This window comes from Pantherophis guttatus, chromosome 11 (genome assembly GCF_059756535.1).
Source record: "Pantherophis guttatus breed Tessera chromosome 11, ASM5975653v1, whole genome shotgun sequence".
NCBI lineage: Eukaryota > Metazoa > Chordata > Lepidosauria > Squamata > Colubridae > Pantherophis > Pantherophis guttatus.
This window is the reverse complement of record NC_142073.1, coordinates 9,255,990-9,271,141: the sequence shown is the minus strand read 5'-3', so window position 1 is coordinate 9,271,141 and position 15,152 is coordinate 9,255,990. Positions and strand designations below refer to the sequence as shown.

The window sequence follows — 15,152 nt, the reverse complement described above, 5'->3', positions numbered from 1 at the left end:
TCCTTCTTCTACAAATTACACTGCACTTACTATTGTTCCAAGTTAAAAAAAAAAAAAAGCTTATTAAAATTTAGTGGAATAGACAATACCCAATTCCTTTCCCACCCCACCCCTCCCAAATCAGCCCTCAATATTGTTAGACTTTTATTTGGAATCAAGTAATGTGATCATTCTTTTAGTCCTTTTTCTAAGATGCTAATGAGAGACAGCAAGAGAGAGAGAGAGTAGGTCATTATTATAATTATATACTTCACGGCTATGACTCCCTGTTTTCTCTTTGTCATGTGTGGAGGTTTTATTTAATTTGTGGCATGCAAATTTTATTCCACATACGCATAACCACACTACTGTAAATTCCTTAGCACATGCCTCTAAATCATACTCCAACACTTTATTAATTAGAATTAGTTACCAAGGCTGCCACAGGTCACCCATCTCTAAGGTCTGTACTAAGAGTAGGCAGCCATGCTTCCTTGTAACTTTAGTTACTTTTAGATCTCGGATGGGAGTTTATAATCCCAAATTATAAGCAGCTGTCATACATGAGCCTCAGCAGGACAAAAGCATCTGTAAAAGACAATAAATTACAACAAAGAAAGCAGCTTAATCTCTGATATTTGGAACAGCCAAATTAAGATATATAGAATAGAATAGAATAGAATAGAATAGAATAGAATAGAATAGAATAGAATAGAATAGAATAGAATAGAATAGAATAGAATAGAATAGAATAGAATAGAATAGAATAGAATAGAATAGAATAGAATAGAATTCTTTATTGGCCAAGTGTGATTGAACACATAAGGAATTTGTCTTGGTGCATACGCTCTCATATGCTCTTCTCTTCTACTCAGCACATTGTTGGAAAAATTAATAGATGCTGACCAACTTTGTTTTCCAAGCGTACATCCAACAAATGAATAATTGAATTTTCTCTTGGCCAGAATTTCCAAATCATTCCTGAAGCTCTCAGCTTACTAACCAATCACTTGTGTAGCCTTTTAATTCATATGTTTTACTCTCCATCTAGTCCTTACAAAGGAAAGGAAAGGACAAATTCTCCATTCGTTCCGTTCAGATTCTAAGGTTGCCCAAATGTCTACATCCAATGAAAAGTTGCCTTCCGGTTATTTGGTTGTAACTTCACTTTACAAAATTGAAACAGATAAAAAATAAAACAGTGGAAAAGAATGGCGCTTCATCTGCAAACCTCTTGTCATGAAAGCATGGCAGGAAATGCAGATTTTTTTCCCCCAAGGGATAACACATTGGTTATTGTACACAAGCATAAAAGAGAAAAGTAACAGGTACACACACCATATTGGATGCTGAATCCAAATATAAAAATGAAAGGTGAAGCCTCATCTGTGATAGGGTTGAAACAAGATCTTTGCCATATTTGCCAAATTGTCATCCTTCCCGGGGATACTGGAGGGGAAATGTGTTCATGAGCTAATTCTATTTTATTATAAGGCTACTACATTAACAAATCTTGTCCCAAAGGGGCTTTTCAAAAGGCCACTGGATTTCCTTGGTTTTTCCTTGAAAATAATAATAATAATAGTAATAGTAATAATAACAACAACAACAACAACCAACAATTTTATTGTCATTGTATGTGTATACACAGTATATCCATACAACGAAATTCACTTAACACCCAAAGACCAGGTCCAACACGCATAACAATCCCCAAACACCCCCCCACCCACCACAATTCCCCACCCCTAAACCACCCAAACATCCATACAACAGACCAAGTAATGCTGTCCAACAGCTCACTGATGGTGGCCCTTTAGTTCATTGTTGAGTGCAATTATAGCTCTGGGATAAAAACTATTCAGAAAATGTGTGGTCCGAGTTTTAATTGTTCTGTTTTCTGTTTTGTTGTCTGTTCTGAAAACATTTCATTTCTCTTCCAAGAAGCTTCTTCAGTTCTTCAGTTCAGAACTGAAGAAGCTTCTTGGATGAGAAGCGAAATGTTTTAAATAGAAAAAAAACCCAAGGAAGTCCAGTCACCTTTTGGAAAAAGCCTTTTGAGACAGCCATGATCTGAATGATTGAGACTCTTCATAGACATTAACAAATCTTACAGGTCTGAAAGTACAAACCTCCCACCATCTCTTTTTACATCTGATAAGTTAAGGATGGTCGTTTCGGAGTTTCTTTTTCTGCTCATTATACAGTTGTGGGCTACTGCCTCTCTTATCGGATTGTTCCTTAGGCAGCATTTCCCCCCTATCTCCGAAGTAATTGCATTACAGGAATAGATGACCCTCAGGTATTGCTGAATAAGTACTCCCAAGTTTCTCCACCTAGTATGGCCAACATCTAGAGGTCTATAGATTCTCCATCTTTGGTCCATAACAATGACTACGTCACCTGTGATTAAGCTAGGTAAAAAATCACTATGCTACATAAAAATCAGGAGCCTGGTGGCATCTTTTAACACGCTTTATTAAAAAGGCACAAACTTTCATGGGCTGCAGCCCACTTGAATGGACAAGCTTAAGTCTTTTAATAAAATATTTTAGTCTGAAAGATGCCCTCAGTCTTCCTGGGTCCCCATAGATTAAGACATCTCTCCTCCTATTAGGCTATACATTGTATGCTGTAAATATTTCAACTGATTAAGGTTTTTTTTTTCTATAGACAAAATGCATTTGAATAAATGCAGGCAAAACATGATACGTAACAAAAACCCTGACTCTTTTTTAAAAATCCCTTTATGGCAATTTTGATATAACCAAGCTTCTGGAAATTGTATTTCATCAGGTAGTGGTTTTACTACCGAATTAAGGGTTCAGGAATAATTAAGCAGCCTTACTTTGTTTGCTTTGAAGACAGACTTATTATGTGTCACTTTTTGACAACAAAAGATAACATTTTATATGGGGCAATGGATGATACCAGCATCAGGAAGGTTTTAGTTTCCTTCTTCAAAACATCCGTGGCAATTTTTGCTAATAGTGGAGGTTTCAGCTGATACAGATAATTTTTCAAGCAACAGTTTTAAAAACACAAACCCCACCCCACCCCCCAAAAAAATTAGCGGCCTTTTTCGCTACACAATAAATATTTTTTTTAAAAAAAAAAACCAGAGCAGCATGAAGATTTTCAGTGCGGACCTGCTTAAATTAGGGATTCAAATTGGTCGTTCCCGATATAAATCCTTCAGCTTTTCGTTCAATGCCTCCACTGCATTATGTCCTTTAATGCAATGCCAAAGAAAAGAAGAAAAAAGGGAAGGCAGAACCAGCAACCTCTTGAAGCACCACTCAACCTCCCTATTTAGTTCCATCACACAGCTCAGGAGGAAATGTCAATGCACGCCTATAGAGACCACGATACTGCCGTATATCAAAATGACGCCTAATCATTGCACATGCTTGCAGATTCATCAATGTAAGAACTTTTCAGGACGGGAAAAAGGCCAGCCAGTCTCATATATCAGTCACCTTTTTGCCAAAAAGAAAAAAAAGAAAAAAAAAGTTTTTTGCAGTTTTATCGTTTCCCTGACCATCTACTCCCTGCCATTTCAGACAAATCTCTTCTTAAAAACCTCCAGTGATGAAGCACCTACAACTTCTGAAGGCAACTTCTGTTCCACTGGTTAATTGTTCTCACTGTCACGAAATTTCTCCTTAATTCCAGGTTGGCTCTCTTCTTTGATAAGTTTCCATCCATTACTTCTGAAAGGATCCTCCAGTATTTAATGCCAACTGGAATATGTAAGAATTGTGTGCAAAACTCCTGTTTCTCATTTTCCCATTATTTTTATAAGGAGTAGCAAGCTGTCACAAATATCATTCATTTCATAATTAGTACTGGAAGCGATACAAAGTTGGAGTCTGAGTTAGAGGGAGATCATTAGGAAATCCCTGGACTGAAAAAATTGAAGGAGGGAAAAAATCTTGTTTAGATACAATTTTACCAATTATTGATTGATATCTTTGTACCCAGTGGTGACTTGCAAGGGTTATAATAAGCTTCCACTGAAAAATATCAGGAGATCATGTCCAAGTCTTGATCTCATCCCCAGTTTTCCAATCAAAATGCAACAGTGTTAGAAGTATTTGGAGGGCATGGACTAAATCGTGAAAATTGTATCAAACAAAGCACAAAGCACCAAAAACAATTGTGTTGTCTCACTGAAGGTCTGCACTAAAAAACCTATATACCATACACACCTAGACATGGGGAAAGAGTTGAAAAAATAAGTAGAATAAAAGCCCTTTTCATGGTAAATATGTCATAGCCAAATTATTACGAATCCAACATATTTGTGCCCAAGTTAAACCCTTTGGAGAGCTGTTAATTTCTGGCAGGGGAAACGAAGGATGCTCTTAACTCACTCTTGCTGAAATGAATGGTATTTAGACCTGCTTAAATTTAGCTGGTTTGTGTTTGCTTGCAATAGTTTGTCTAAACTATTTTCTGTTGTTCAGAACTTTGCAGTGTATTGAGTTCTTTTAGGTAGCAATAGGCTCAGCGAAAGTCATGTCATTCCAGACATGATTTACACACAAACACAGCCCATTTGTTTCCTCTTCCATCTGAGAGCAACCACTGAGACAGCAAGATTCTCATATAAAAGCAATAGAGAAAGGCAGATGGACAAGCAGATAAATATTGATAGTTGATTAAAAGCAGGGCACCAGAAAACCATGCGGTAACTATTGGTACTCAAAATAAATCTGAACATTCCTTTCCTTAAACACAAGTCCCATCAGATCCAAGCACTTCTTCTAAAATTGCAACTTCAAAACAAGCTGCAAAATGATTTGATGATCCTTCTGTTCAAAGCAATAAAACCCCCCTCTGAATGCCCATTTTTAAAAAAAAAAATGTATTCCCTTCCCCTTGGATACACCTGAAGTGATTCTCCAGATTACAGCCATATTACCAAAATATAAAACACTGCTTTAACAAAATTGGTATCATGTTCTTTGGACAGAATGTGGCAGTTTGAGTTCCTAATCCAATATGGTTTTGTTCTATAATTCCAGCAACATGACGTAGCTTTCTCTTCCACTCTGAATAATTAGGAATAACAGCAGGGGTCTGCTTTTCAAAAATAGCCTTGATCTTGGATACCTTCAATTTTCAGCAACTCGGCTAAAAATATTTTCCATGGATTATTTTGCCTTAAACCCTAGAGGTGAGTGGGACAATGCCAAATTTTACTTAAAACAGTGGATCTTTTTTATAACATGAAATAGGAAAAGATGGATTTGAAATAAACAAAGATGCACTTACATGGTTACCTACATACTCAGTCACCCAGCTGTGGCCATGCTAAGGTTAAGCATTATTAATCTTTGCTTCTGCAACACTGATAGATAGTTGCTTTTCTCAGAAGTCTGAGCACAATGGGTAACAAAATAGAGTTTATCGTGTTAATCTCTTTTTAACACATGCTATTTTTTCCTTAGTTTAAAGTCTACCGAAGACTATCAAGAAGAGTACAAAATATTTAGGACCCCAATTCTGATATCATTAGGGATATTCTGGAATCATTTTCTGGATGTGTCTTGCAAGTGTTCCAATATAATGACCAAACAATGCATCCTGGTCCCAGCAGATTTGACTAATTTTTCATACAGCACTTTTTAAAAACTCACTTTAAGCCAAGTAAAATTGCAATCTAGCAAACACCCTGACTAGAAGTAAACTCCACTGTACAGAGCTGAAACTTGCTTCTAAGCAAGCCTGTAGAAGAATCTCCTTAGCCAGCTTCAACCTGAGATGGAAAGATAAGTAGTTTACTAATTACTTTCTTCAAAGCTTTTCCTAGAGATCCATTTGGTTATTCAGCCAGCCTAGAAGCTGATTACAAAATCCGACAAAGCTTTGGACTACTAGACTCCTCAGTTTTGTTAAACCCACCGTTAGATGTTTGCTATTCAGACACCACAATACTATAACTTGGAAATGATAGCACATTTTTCTCACCTGAATGAAAGATACATTATTAGCTTTAATGTGGATCACAGGGGGGAAAATGAAAAAAGACGCTTCATATCCTGTAGCTAACTCAACCTATTCTTATCGCTCTAGGGGTATATAGTATATATCTTGAGGGGTATTATTTTTTTCCCACTGAAATTGAGGAAATGGACAGATAGCATCAATTCATGCCAAGATGCCTATCAAGCCCCCCACCAGATCGAAAAATGGACTTATAACTAAACTGTGGTTCTTCCCCCAGCATTGTAGGTTTTATAAGTTCTGTTTTCCACGCCCGTATCCAGAAACTCTCAATCTTGGTGTTTCAATCTTGGGTCTTTCACAAAACTGGAGGACTTGTAGTTTTCATTACTCTCTCCTGAAGTTACCCATTGTTACAGAAACATTTTATTTATAAACTGATGGCCTTTCCCCCCCCCCCAACAAATACAGTTTATCAAAGGAATTTACTGTGGCAAATTTAGCCCCCTCGGATTTTATTTTTTAATCAAAAAGATGTGTTTGATTTTTCAGTTTTTCTGTTCTAAAAGCATACTGTTAACGCAAGAAACTTGTAAGTGGCAATGGAGGCATTTTTAAAATGCACTTCTGGTCCTTCTGTTTTTTATTAAAGGTCTAATTTTAGCCACTTCTATCCAGAAATCCATAGAATTGGCAAAGCAGGTACTTTAACATTAGCAAATAAGGTTAAATCATTTTGTTCAGAAAGGCTCCTTTAAACTCAAGTGTGCTTTTGGTTCTGGCCTTTTATAAAATCCCTGTCAATTCAGTCCAGTCCTTTCATATCAGATTCATATCATATCATATCATATCCAAAGACACCTGTGTGATATTTGACATACATATTAACCCCAGAATAATCTTCAGAGAAGGGTGGAAGGGAGTGTGGGGGCAAATTTATTTTCATTTACGGGAAATTTGTGTTTGTTAAGAAAAAGTGAAGATCTGATTAAAACTCTGATGGGTTTGATGGGCCATTACAAACAGACTAAGTGATTTGAGGTTCACATGTCATGTAAACAATCCCATTTGTCATCTTACTTTCCTAAAAATTTAGCCAGTTTGGCTCACAGCACGGCTGCAAAATGAAGACACAATCTGTCCTATAAAGAAGATGGTATTGTAGTATCTTCCCTAGACTGAAAGCAAAATTTCATTACATCTTAATTTGGGGCAAGTTGCAACTAAGCCCCTGAAAACTAACAGTGCTGAGAATTTAAGTCTCCTGACTCTTAGGACTTTTCTCACATCCCAGTAATGCAGGATATCTCAACACACACCAAGCCTGCTCTACAAATTCAGTTTCCTAACTTCCTGACAAATCATTGCTTTTAAGGTAGAAATAATTTGAAGACATCAGTCTAATTCTGGCAAGTCTAACGTAAGTATAAATCTGCTCCCACATGCGGAAGTTTTTAGCATCACAAAACATCAACAGAACAGTAAATAAAAATAAATACTGAATACTGAATGCAATTTTAGAGCAGTCAATGACACCATAACCCTGAAGCCATAGCCAAAATAGGAATATATATATATATATCTGTAAATATTCCTCGCAGTGAGGAAAACCACTGATTGATATCTCAAATGATGGAGGAACTGGGTTGTTGTTGTTTTTAAATTAAGGCATTTCAGATCAGCTAACCTAAAGAGATAGATCAGATGGCAGCATATATATATATATATATATATATATATATATATATATATATATATATATATATATATATATATATATATATATATATATATATATATTTCCAATTATCTGGAGGCATTCACTTGCAAATGTTGGGTTGGTAGGGAAAACATGTCCTATTAAATATTATAAGGAGACACACAAACAAGCAAACAAACACAGCATTAGGAAGAAGAAAACAAAAGCGTAGATAATATGTTTGCTGAGAATGTTCATCTGGGCTTCCCCTGTTTTTATTTTTAAGAAACGATTCCCCATCTCGAATTCTCCAAACTGAAAAGAAAGACTGCCCACTACCTATCCACAACGGAGGCTAACACGAACTTCAGATGTTCAGAAGAAGTAAATACTACCTTTCTGGGTTTAGAGTAGCTATCCCCTTTTGATCAAAGCCCTGAGATAATGAAGCTGCTACGGCTGTTCACAGAAGTGCAGTTGCAGTTGCAAATTTGCAAGCTGGAGAGCACAGTCTTCAACCAGGAAATGAAGAAGTTAATTCCTAGGGCGCATCAGGCTTGTCAAAGACCAAACATGTCAGTGCTACCATTACCAGCAGACTAGCCAAGCGTTTAATGGTGGAATCTGGAGACATTCACTCTCCACCATCAAAAATGACATCATAACTAAAACGGCCTTCAGCCCAGAGACCCACATAACAACACCCTAACTGGATTCACACTTTGCATCCCCGGGCATGATGCATGCACATACACACGCACGCCCGGTTTCCCCCCCCCCCCAACTCATCCTTGTGGAAAGGCAGTTTTAAATACCCTACTTTTCAAACGGGGCCGGCAGATTGGTTTTAAAAAAATCACATTCCCACTTTGTAAACAACTCTCCCGATGGAAGGCACAGAGCAGGAATTCAAAGGCATTAATCGTAAATGCCCATGGTTAATAATCTTTAACTCTTGACTAGTTATGAAGATGGGAGGGGGGTGGGAGAGGGTGAAAGGTAAGCAATTAGAAATCAATTCCTTGGATATATATATAATATAAATATATATATATATATTTAAATTGGTCTTCTTTGGGCTTTTTGTCCGAATTTAGATGTTCTATTAAAACCCAAATAACAATTCTGCAGACAAGCAGGCAGATCTGGGCGCCCTCACGGTTCTTTATAAACTACTGGAAAGGTAGAAAGGTTTTCACAGAAAATCCTCCCATGTCCCCCACAGTAGCAGCAGCTGAGTCTAGCGCCCATGTCCCCCAGCGACCACTGAAATTAAGCACACAAGCCTCTCTACACCCACATCCTAACGGTCCAATAGATTCACAACAGGTAAAAGGCATCATAGCGAGGGGGACCCCCATTAATTTGCATGGAGGAAGGGAAGGAAGAAAAGCAGAGCAGAACAAAAAATCAAACATTCCCCGCTTCCCTTAAACCCTAAGATCCCTCCAAAGGACACCAACACCAGCTCCGCCCCCCCCCCTCGGCTTCCCTTCGCGCAACCTAGGCACGCATTTTTTAATTTATTATTTTTTTTTGCAGGTCACTTACTTTTCAATTAGGTCTGCCCCCTGAATCATCGCGGAAGACGGAGGAGCTGAGTTTGAGGGACCTCTAGAGATTCAAGCTGGGGTTGACTTTGCCAGCAAGTTTCTTTTCGCGCGTGGGAGGGAAGGGAAGAATCCAAATTATGCAATTCGGCTCCCGGATCGGTAGCGAATCATTCAGGGAAATTGGGCGATCAGGGTGAAAAAGTAGAGATCCAGAGCTCCCTTGCACACGCAGGACAGATCTGCGAAGCCAACCGAGTCACCCGTACGGATTGGTGCCTTCGTGCAGCATCTTGAAGTTAATTACAGCTGTACATGTCCTTCACCACCGGTCTGTCTTTGCCCCCTCCCCCGCTTTCCCCCCCCCCAAAACCTCCCTTATTCAGGTTTACTCTTTCAACCTCAAATCAGGATGGAGTTGAAAAGATGCGGAGGGGGGGGGAGAGAGGACAGGAGGTCCCCCCCTTTGGTACTTGAGGGACGTTCTTCCAAACTCTGAACAATGGATAAAGATTGGAGAGGTGGAGGGAGAAAAAGAGAAAAAGGAAGGGGGGAGAGAAAGAAAGAGGGGAAACAGAAGGGAAGAGCAGCGACGCGAGGGTGGGGGCGAGAGGAATGTCTTTCCATAGAAAGACGTCCAAATCCGGTGGAAGTGGGTAAAAATACCGCGGCTAATATTAAACTAGAGAAGAAAAGCGTCTTCTTGCGCGGAGAGGCGTTGCGCGCCCATCCCCTCTGGAGAACTTTTCAGGCGGGAGGAAGGTTGGGGGAGCAAGGACGCCCAGCTCTAGGACAGCCCGACGGAGCGCAGAAGGGGCTGCTCAACTTCACGGGGAGACTTAAAAGAAGCGGTCCCCAAGACGCCTAGGCAAGCAGAAAGAGAGGGAGAGGGAGGGAGGGAGAGAAAGAGAGAGAGAGAGACCTGGTCCCTTTCCCACAAACGCACGACTGAAGCGAGAAAAGACTCGGGAGGAATCCGCTCAGCTCAGCACAGACCGCCCCTGTTGGAATTATTTTAAACTGCACAGAAGGGAGATGGGGAGGGGAGGTGGGCAACTAGAAGGGGTGAGGGGGCTGGTTTTCCAAAGAGCGCTCTTGGGAAGTAGAGACCCGGTCCGGCCGGCGAAAGAGACGCGCGGGGTGTCCCCGCTTCTCCCCCGGCTCCGGCGCGCTCCTTTCTCTTTTAGCTGAACCCTCATTGTCTTCGGGGCGCGCATCTCGGAAGCGGCGGGCAAACTTCGCCTCCTTCTCGCCTCCAGCCTGCCCACCCCCTCCCTTCCCCTCCCCTCCCCTCCCCTCCTCAACGCCGCCGCTACAAGCAGCTCTCCTGGGCAGCAGCTAAAGAGAAAACGAAGCGCCTGACAAACTCCCCTCTCTCCACCTAGACGCCGTTGTAGACACAACAAGCTCCGCTCGACAAAGAGAAGGGGAGATTCGCAACAATGACCCCCTCCACCGGGGGGGGGAACCCTAAAGGACCCCGCCGAGACCCCTGTAGATTTTTTTTTAAAAAAAAAAATTAAATGGATAAATAACGAGACTCCCACTCCTTCCCGAGGCTTCGGAGGGAGGACCTACCCATGTATTCCATCTCCCGTGGAATTGATGGTATGCCGCCGTCGTACACGCTTTCCTCCCCCCCCCACCCCCTTCCCCCTTCCCCGCAGTTTAATTCAGATCTCGGATAATCCGTGGGAGACGTTCCGCTTTGTTTTCTTCTGTTTTGAACTTCTCTTTCTTTTTCTTTTTTTCTCTTTGCCTTAACGCGAGGGTCCCGGAGCCAGGCGCGCACCCACGAATCGGCAATCTATTTTTTCTCCCTAAGTAAAAGTTGCCCGCTTCCAAGTCCCTTCTTTCTTTCTTTCTTTCTTTCTTTCTTTCTTTCTTTCTTTCTTTCTTTCTTTCTTTCTTTCTTTCTTTCTCTTTCTTTCTTTCTCTTTCGTTCTATGTTGCGAAGTCGAGGCAACAGATGGGCTGGAAGTTAAAGAGCTGGAATTTTTCCTACTTTTATCATCAAAGCATTCTCGGCGCCTCTGTATGTGTAATTGTGCGTGTGTCTCTAGCAATATATGTACACATACAGGCACACACTTAGAAAGGGTGTGAGTTCGTCCGTCTTAAATAACTTTTTAGGGTTGGTGTGTGTGTACATACATACATACATACATACATACATACATACATACATATACATGGAGGGATCTCTGTGTGTATGTATGAATGATTTATGATTTTAGGGCTATTTTCAGATCTTCAGGTTAAAATTAAAATTAGTTAAAATTCCAGGGTGGAGGAGGTAATCGATCCACTGAATTTGCCCCCGCTCTTTCTCTCTCTCTCTCCTTTCTTTCCCTCTCTCTCCCGCTTGCCCCCTCCCCAGGCTCCCAATCCCCCTCCCCTCTTCGAAATCAAACTTCTCCCACCACCCAGTTGAAAGACGGCGCTGCTTTATCTTAATTCACTTGCAGCAACCAATCCGCCTGAACTCGACCCCCGCCGCGCCCCCCCCCCCCCCACCTCTGCCGCCAGCCCGAGCGCGCGGGTTTGTTTTTGCTTCGTTTTCTCCCCAGAAAGCAAGTTTTTTTCCTCTATTAACCTGTTACTTGAAATCGCGCTTTTCCCCTGGCTGGGCAGTCTCTCTGGCAGGTGCCTGCTTTCCATGTCGGGGTGGAAGTGGGGGGGGGGTTGGAGGAGGGGGGGGAAAACCTCGGGCACTCTCCTCCTCCTCCTCCTCCTCCTCCCTCCACCTCCGTCTTCCTAATTTTGCTAGAAAGCTTTTCAACCGCTCTGAAAGACAAGTGCAAAGCGCATTCCCTACTACCACCCCCCCACCCCAGTGTTCGCTCTGCCCCGCCCCGCGCCGGCCTGTGAATGCCGACCGCTGAATCCGAAGCCCACCGCTCGGGCGCGCGTCTGGCTGGAGGAAGAAGCGGGGGCCGAGATTTAGACGGAGCCCGACCCGACACGGCTGGTTTAAAACTTTCCCCGAGAGCGCGGCAGAAGTTTTGAGACAGGCTCAGCTCTAGGGAAGGGGCGTGGGTGGCACGGAGGGACCCTCCGGGTGGCGGCGATCTCGCGAGGAACTGGGGAAGGGGGCTTCTCCCGCCGCTGGACCTTCCCATCCCGGCTCAAGCCTCTCTCAAACCCCCTCGCCTGTTAAAAGAAACCGACCCCCAACCCCCCCCCCCCCCCCACCACCACACTTCGCCCAAGCGGGCGAGGAAGGAATTCACTTTTGCAAAACTTTTGCCTCCCCGCAGCGAGGCTTTGATTTAAAATTAAGAAGGGACCCTCCTCCCCCCATCGTCCCTTCTCCCGACCCCAAAGTTTCTGGGCAACTTTAAGCGCGGGGCTGGACAGAGAGAGAGAGAGAGAGAGAAAGAAAGAAAGAGAGAGAGAGAGAGAGAGAGAGAAGCGCGGTGTGAATTCTTCCTAAATCTTCCCCTTCCTCCGCGTGATGAAAAGCCGGCTCAACTTCTGCCTTTTCTCCTGCTCCCCTCTCCCTCTCCCTCCCCTCCTTCCTGCCCTTCCCCGAATCCCTGGAAAGTAACGGATTTTGAAAAGGGACGGAGGGAAGGCGCCGGTGCCGGCCCTTAGGCTAAGTTCTACAGCGCCCTGCCATGGATCCTTCGCTGCCTTCATTCTGGCTCCGCTTTTTTTTTTTTTCCCCCTTCCCTCTATTCTCGCTCTCTCTCCCTTGACAGACTCGGCTCGCAAACGTCACTGCTATGGATATTTAATTATACTGTATTTTTTAATCACGCAGGCCCCGTTGCGAGGATGCAAAAAGAGAGAGAGAGGAGGGGGAGACAATTACTCCTAGCTGACTTTGATAACGCGGGGCGGGGGGTGCGCGCCCCTACTTAAAAATAATTCTCCCCATCATAACTCTGAGATCCCTCCTCTTCTCTCTCTCTCTCTCTCTCTCTCTCCTTCTCTCTCTCTCGCAATCTCTCTTGTTTTTCTTCCAAAAGGAATAAATATCTGGAGGGGAGGGGGCGGAGGACCCTTCGCCGTCCCTTTTGTCTTTCCTTACCTTCCCGTTTGTTTTAAAAGCCAAAAGCCCCCAGAAAGTCCGGCACGTAAAGCGAAGCGTTGCAAAAGATTGTGTTCAATGAATAATGAGGCAGATCCCCCCACATGATTGACTTGATCATTTGCTGGGGCTGGAAACGGAGGAGAGATGGGGGGAGAGAGAGAGAGAGAGAGAGAGAGAAAGTGGCCAAGGGGAACTCTCTCCCAGATCTACCCTCGGCCTGGCTCTCTTCGATCTGGGGAGCCCGTCCCGAGGACCAAAGAGATCCGGAGCTCCTCGCTTTCTCGCCCCCCTCCCTAGGAATCCCCCCCTCTTTTTTTTTTTTTTTTTTTTTTCCTTGATAGCGATCAGGCAACCTCGCAAGACATTCGCGGCTCCTGCTCGGGTAGGTTAAAAAAAAAAATGCATTGTACCGTTTAAAAAGAGAGAGAGAGAGAGAAACAGACACCCATACAGAGAGACACAGAAGCTCCATCCATTGTCATCTTGGCGTATTTCGCGGCAACCGGAGAGGTCTTGCGGCATTTAGCTTTGATGAGCCAAATGCCGAACCCTTGATATAATAATCTACGAAGAACCGGCTGCGATCGTCCATTTTCGCCGCCCGCTCGCCGCCTTTCCCCAACCCCCCCCCTCCCACTCCCAGCTCCCATTCGCTTCCCAGTCTCCCCCCTCCCTGCCTAAGGAACTCAGGTTAGGCAGGTGGGAAAGGGAGGAAGCGTTTAACGCCGAGTCGTTTTGGGCATGACCTTGAGCCCCGGGTAAACACACTTATTCCAATCCAGCAATTCCTCCAAGATCTACCCCCCCACCCCCACCCCACCCCCCCGTTCACCAGCACCACCCCAAGCCGCTGCTGCTGCCGCCGCTGCTTCGGATCCAAGCTTAACACCAACCTTCCTCCCTGTCATTTTTCCCTAAACAAACCCGAAGGCTCTCTCCCTATTTAAGGAGAAGGGGAGGGGGGGAAAGAGAGAGAGAGAGAAACGAAAGGGGGGGGGGTGAGGACGGGAAGAGAGCAAGGAGGAAAAGGGACACACAGAAAGAAACCCAGACACGCACATAGAATATATACACACTCCTCACGACTAATTTCAGCCCGGCTTCTTACCTGCTCTTTGCAAACTATTTCAAGTCCGATTCTTTGCAAAAACTCCGGAGGGAAGCTTGAGCGGCCCGCAGGATGGCAAGCAGCAACAGACCCCCCAAAAGCCGGGCGCTTAAGAGAAGTAATCAACGATAAAGTGACGTTGATCCGCACTGTAACCTTGTGGCGTATTTAATGTAAATAAGCAGTTATGTTGCCAATCGCACGCACGCAAACACAGAAAGGTCTTCGGCGTTGCATTTTGATGCTTTCCATTAAGGCTGACTTTATTTACATACACTGTTTAGGGGAAGGGGGGAGAAGGAAGAGGGAGAGAGGGAGAGAGAGAGAGAGAGAGGGAGGGAGGGAGGGAAGATCACGATGGTAGGAAGACAATACTACTGCCAAATGATTATGAAAATATGATTTTAATTAATCACGTAGTAGGCAAGGAAATTAGCATACGGTAATTAAACTTCCAGGGAAAAAAAAAAAAGGAACGAAAGAAAGGACAGGCGGGGAGGGAAAGGGGGGGGTGGAGAGAGAGAAGCCATGGAGATTTTTCTTTTTTTTTTTTTTTTTGCCTTATAGGTCTTAAATAATCAGGAAATATAGATTTAAAACCTTAGATTTTTTTGGTTTGTTTGTTTGATTTGATGTTTGGCCTCCCCCAGATCCAGCGTACTTTATTACCAAACCAATAACTTTTTTTTTTCCTTTTTTTTATTTTTTATTTTTTTTTAAAAAAAAAAAAAGGAAAGCAACTTGAAAAGGTTGGGTTTGTCTTGCAAGGCTTGGTGGAAGGTGCAATCAAGCAAAAAAAGAAGGAGGGGGGAAATAATTGAGGAA

At 43.1% G+C, this 15,152-nt stretch overlaps 1 protein-coding gene across 21 annotated transcripts in view; it reads right to left on the bottom strand.

Annotated features, from left to right (window-relative positions):
* The window catches only part of ZNF536 (zinc finger protein 536), a 444,743-nt gene extending 430,060 nt beyond the window's left edge, over positions 1-14,683 (bottom strand). For 6 of the 21 annotated variants that reach the window (XM_087877030.1, XM_034425739.3, XM_087877036.1 and 3 more), the window contains exon 1: positions 9,182-10,440. The gene's annotated coding sequence lies outside the window, so the exon portion shown is untranslated. Of the gene's footprint in view, positions 1-9,181; positions 10,441-10,758; positions 10,791-13,216; positions 13,454-14,327 lie in introns of those variants that run through there. The other 15 variants (XM_087877032.1, XM_060681611.2, XM_087877026.1 and 12 more) reach the window with 7 other exon arrangements.
* Between the last annotated feature and the right edge of the window lie 469 nt (positions 14,684-15,152).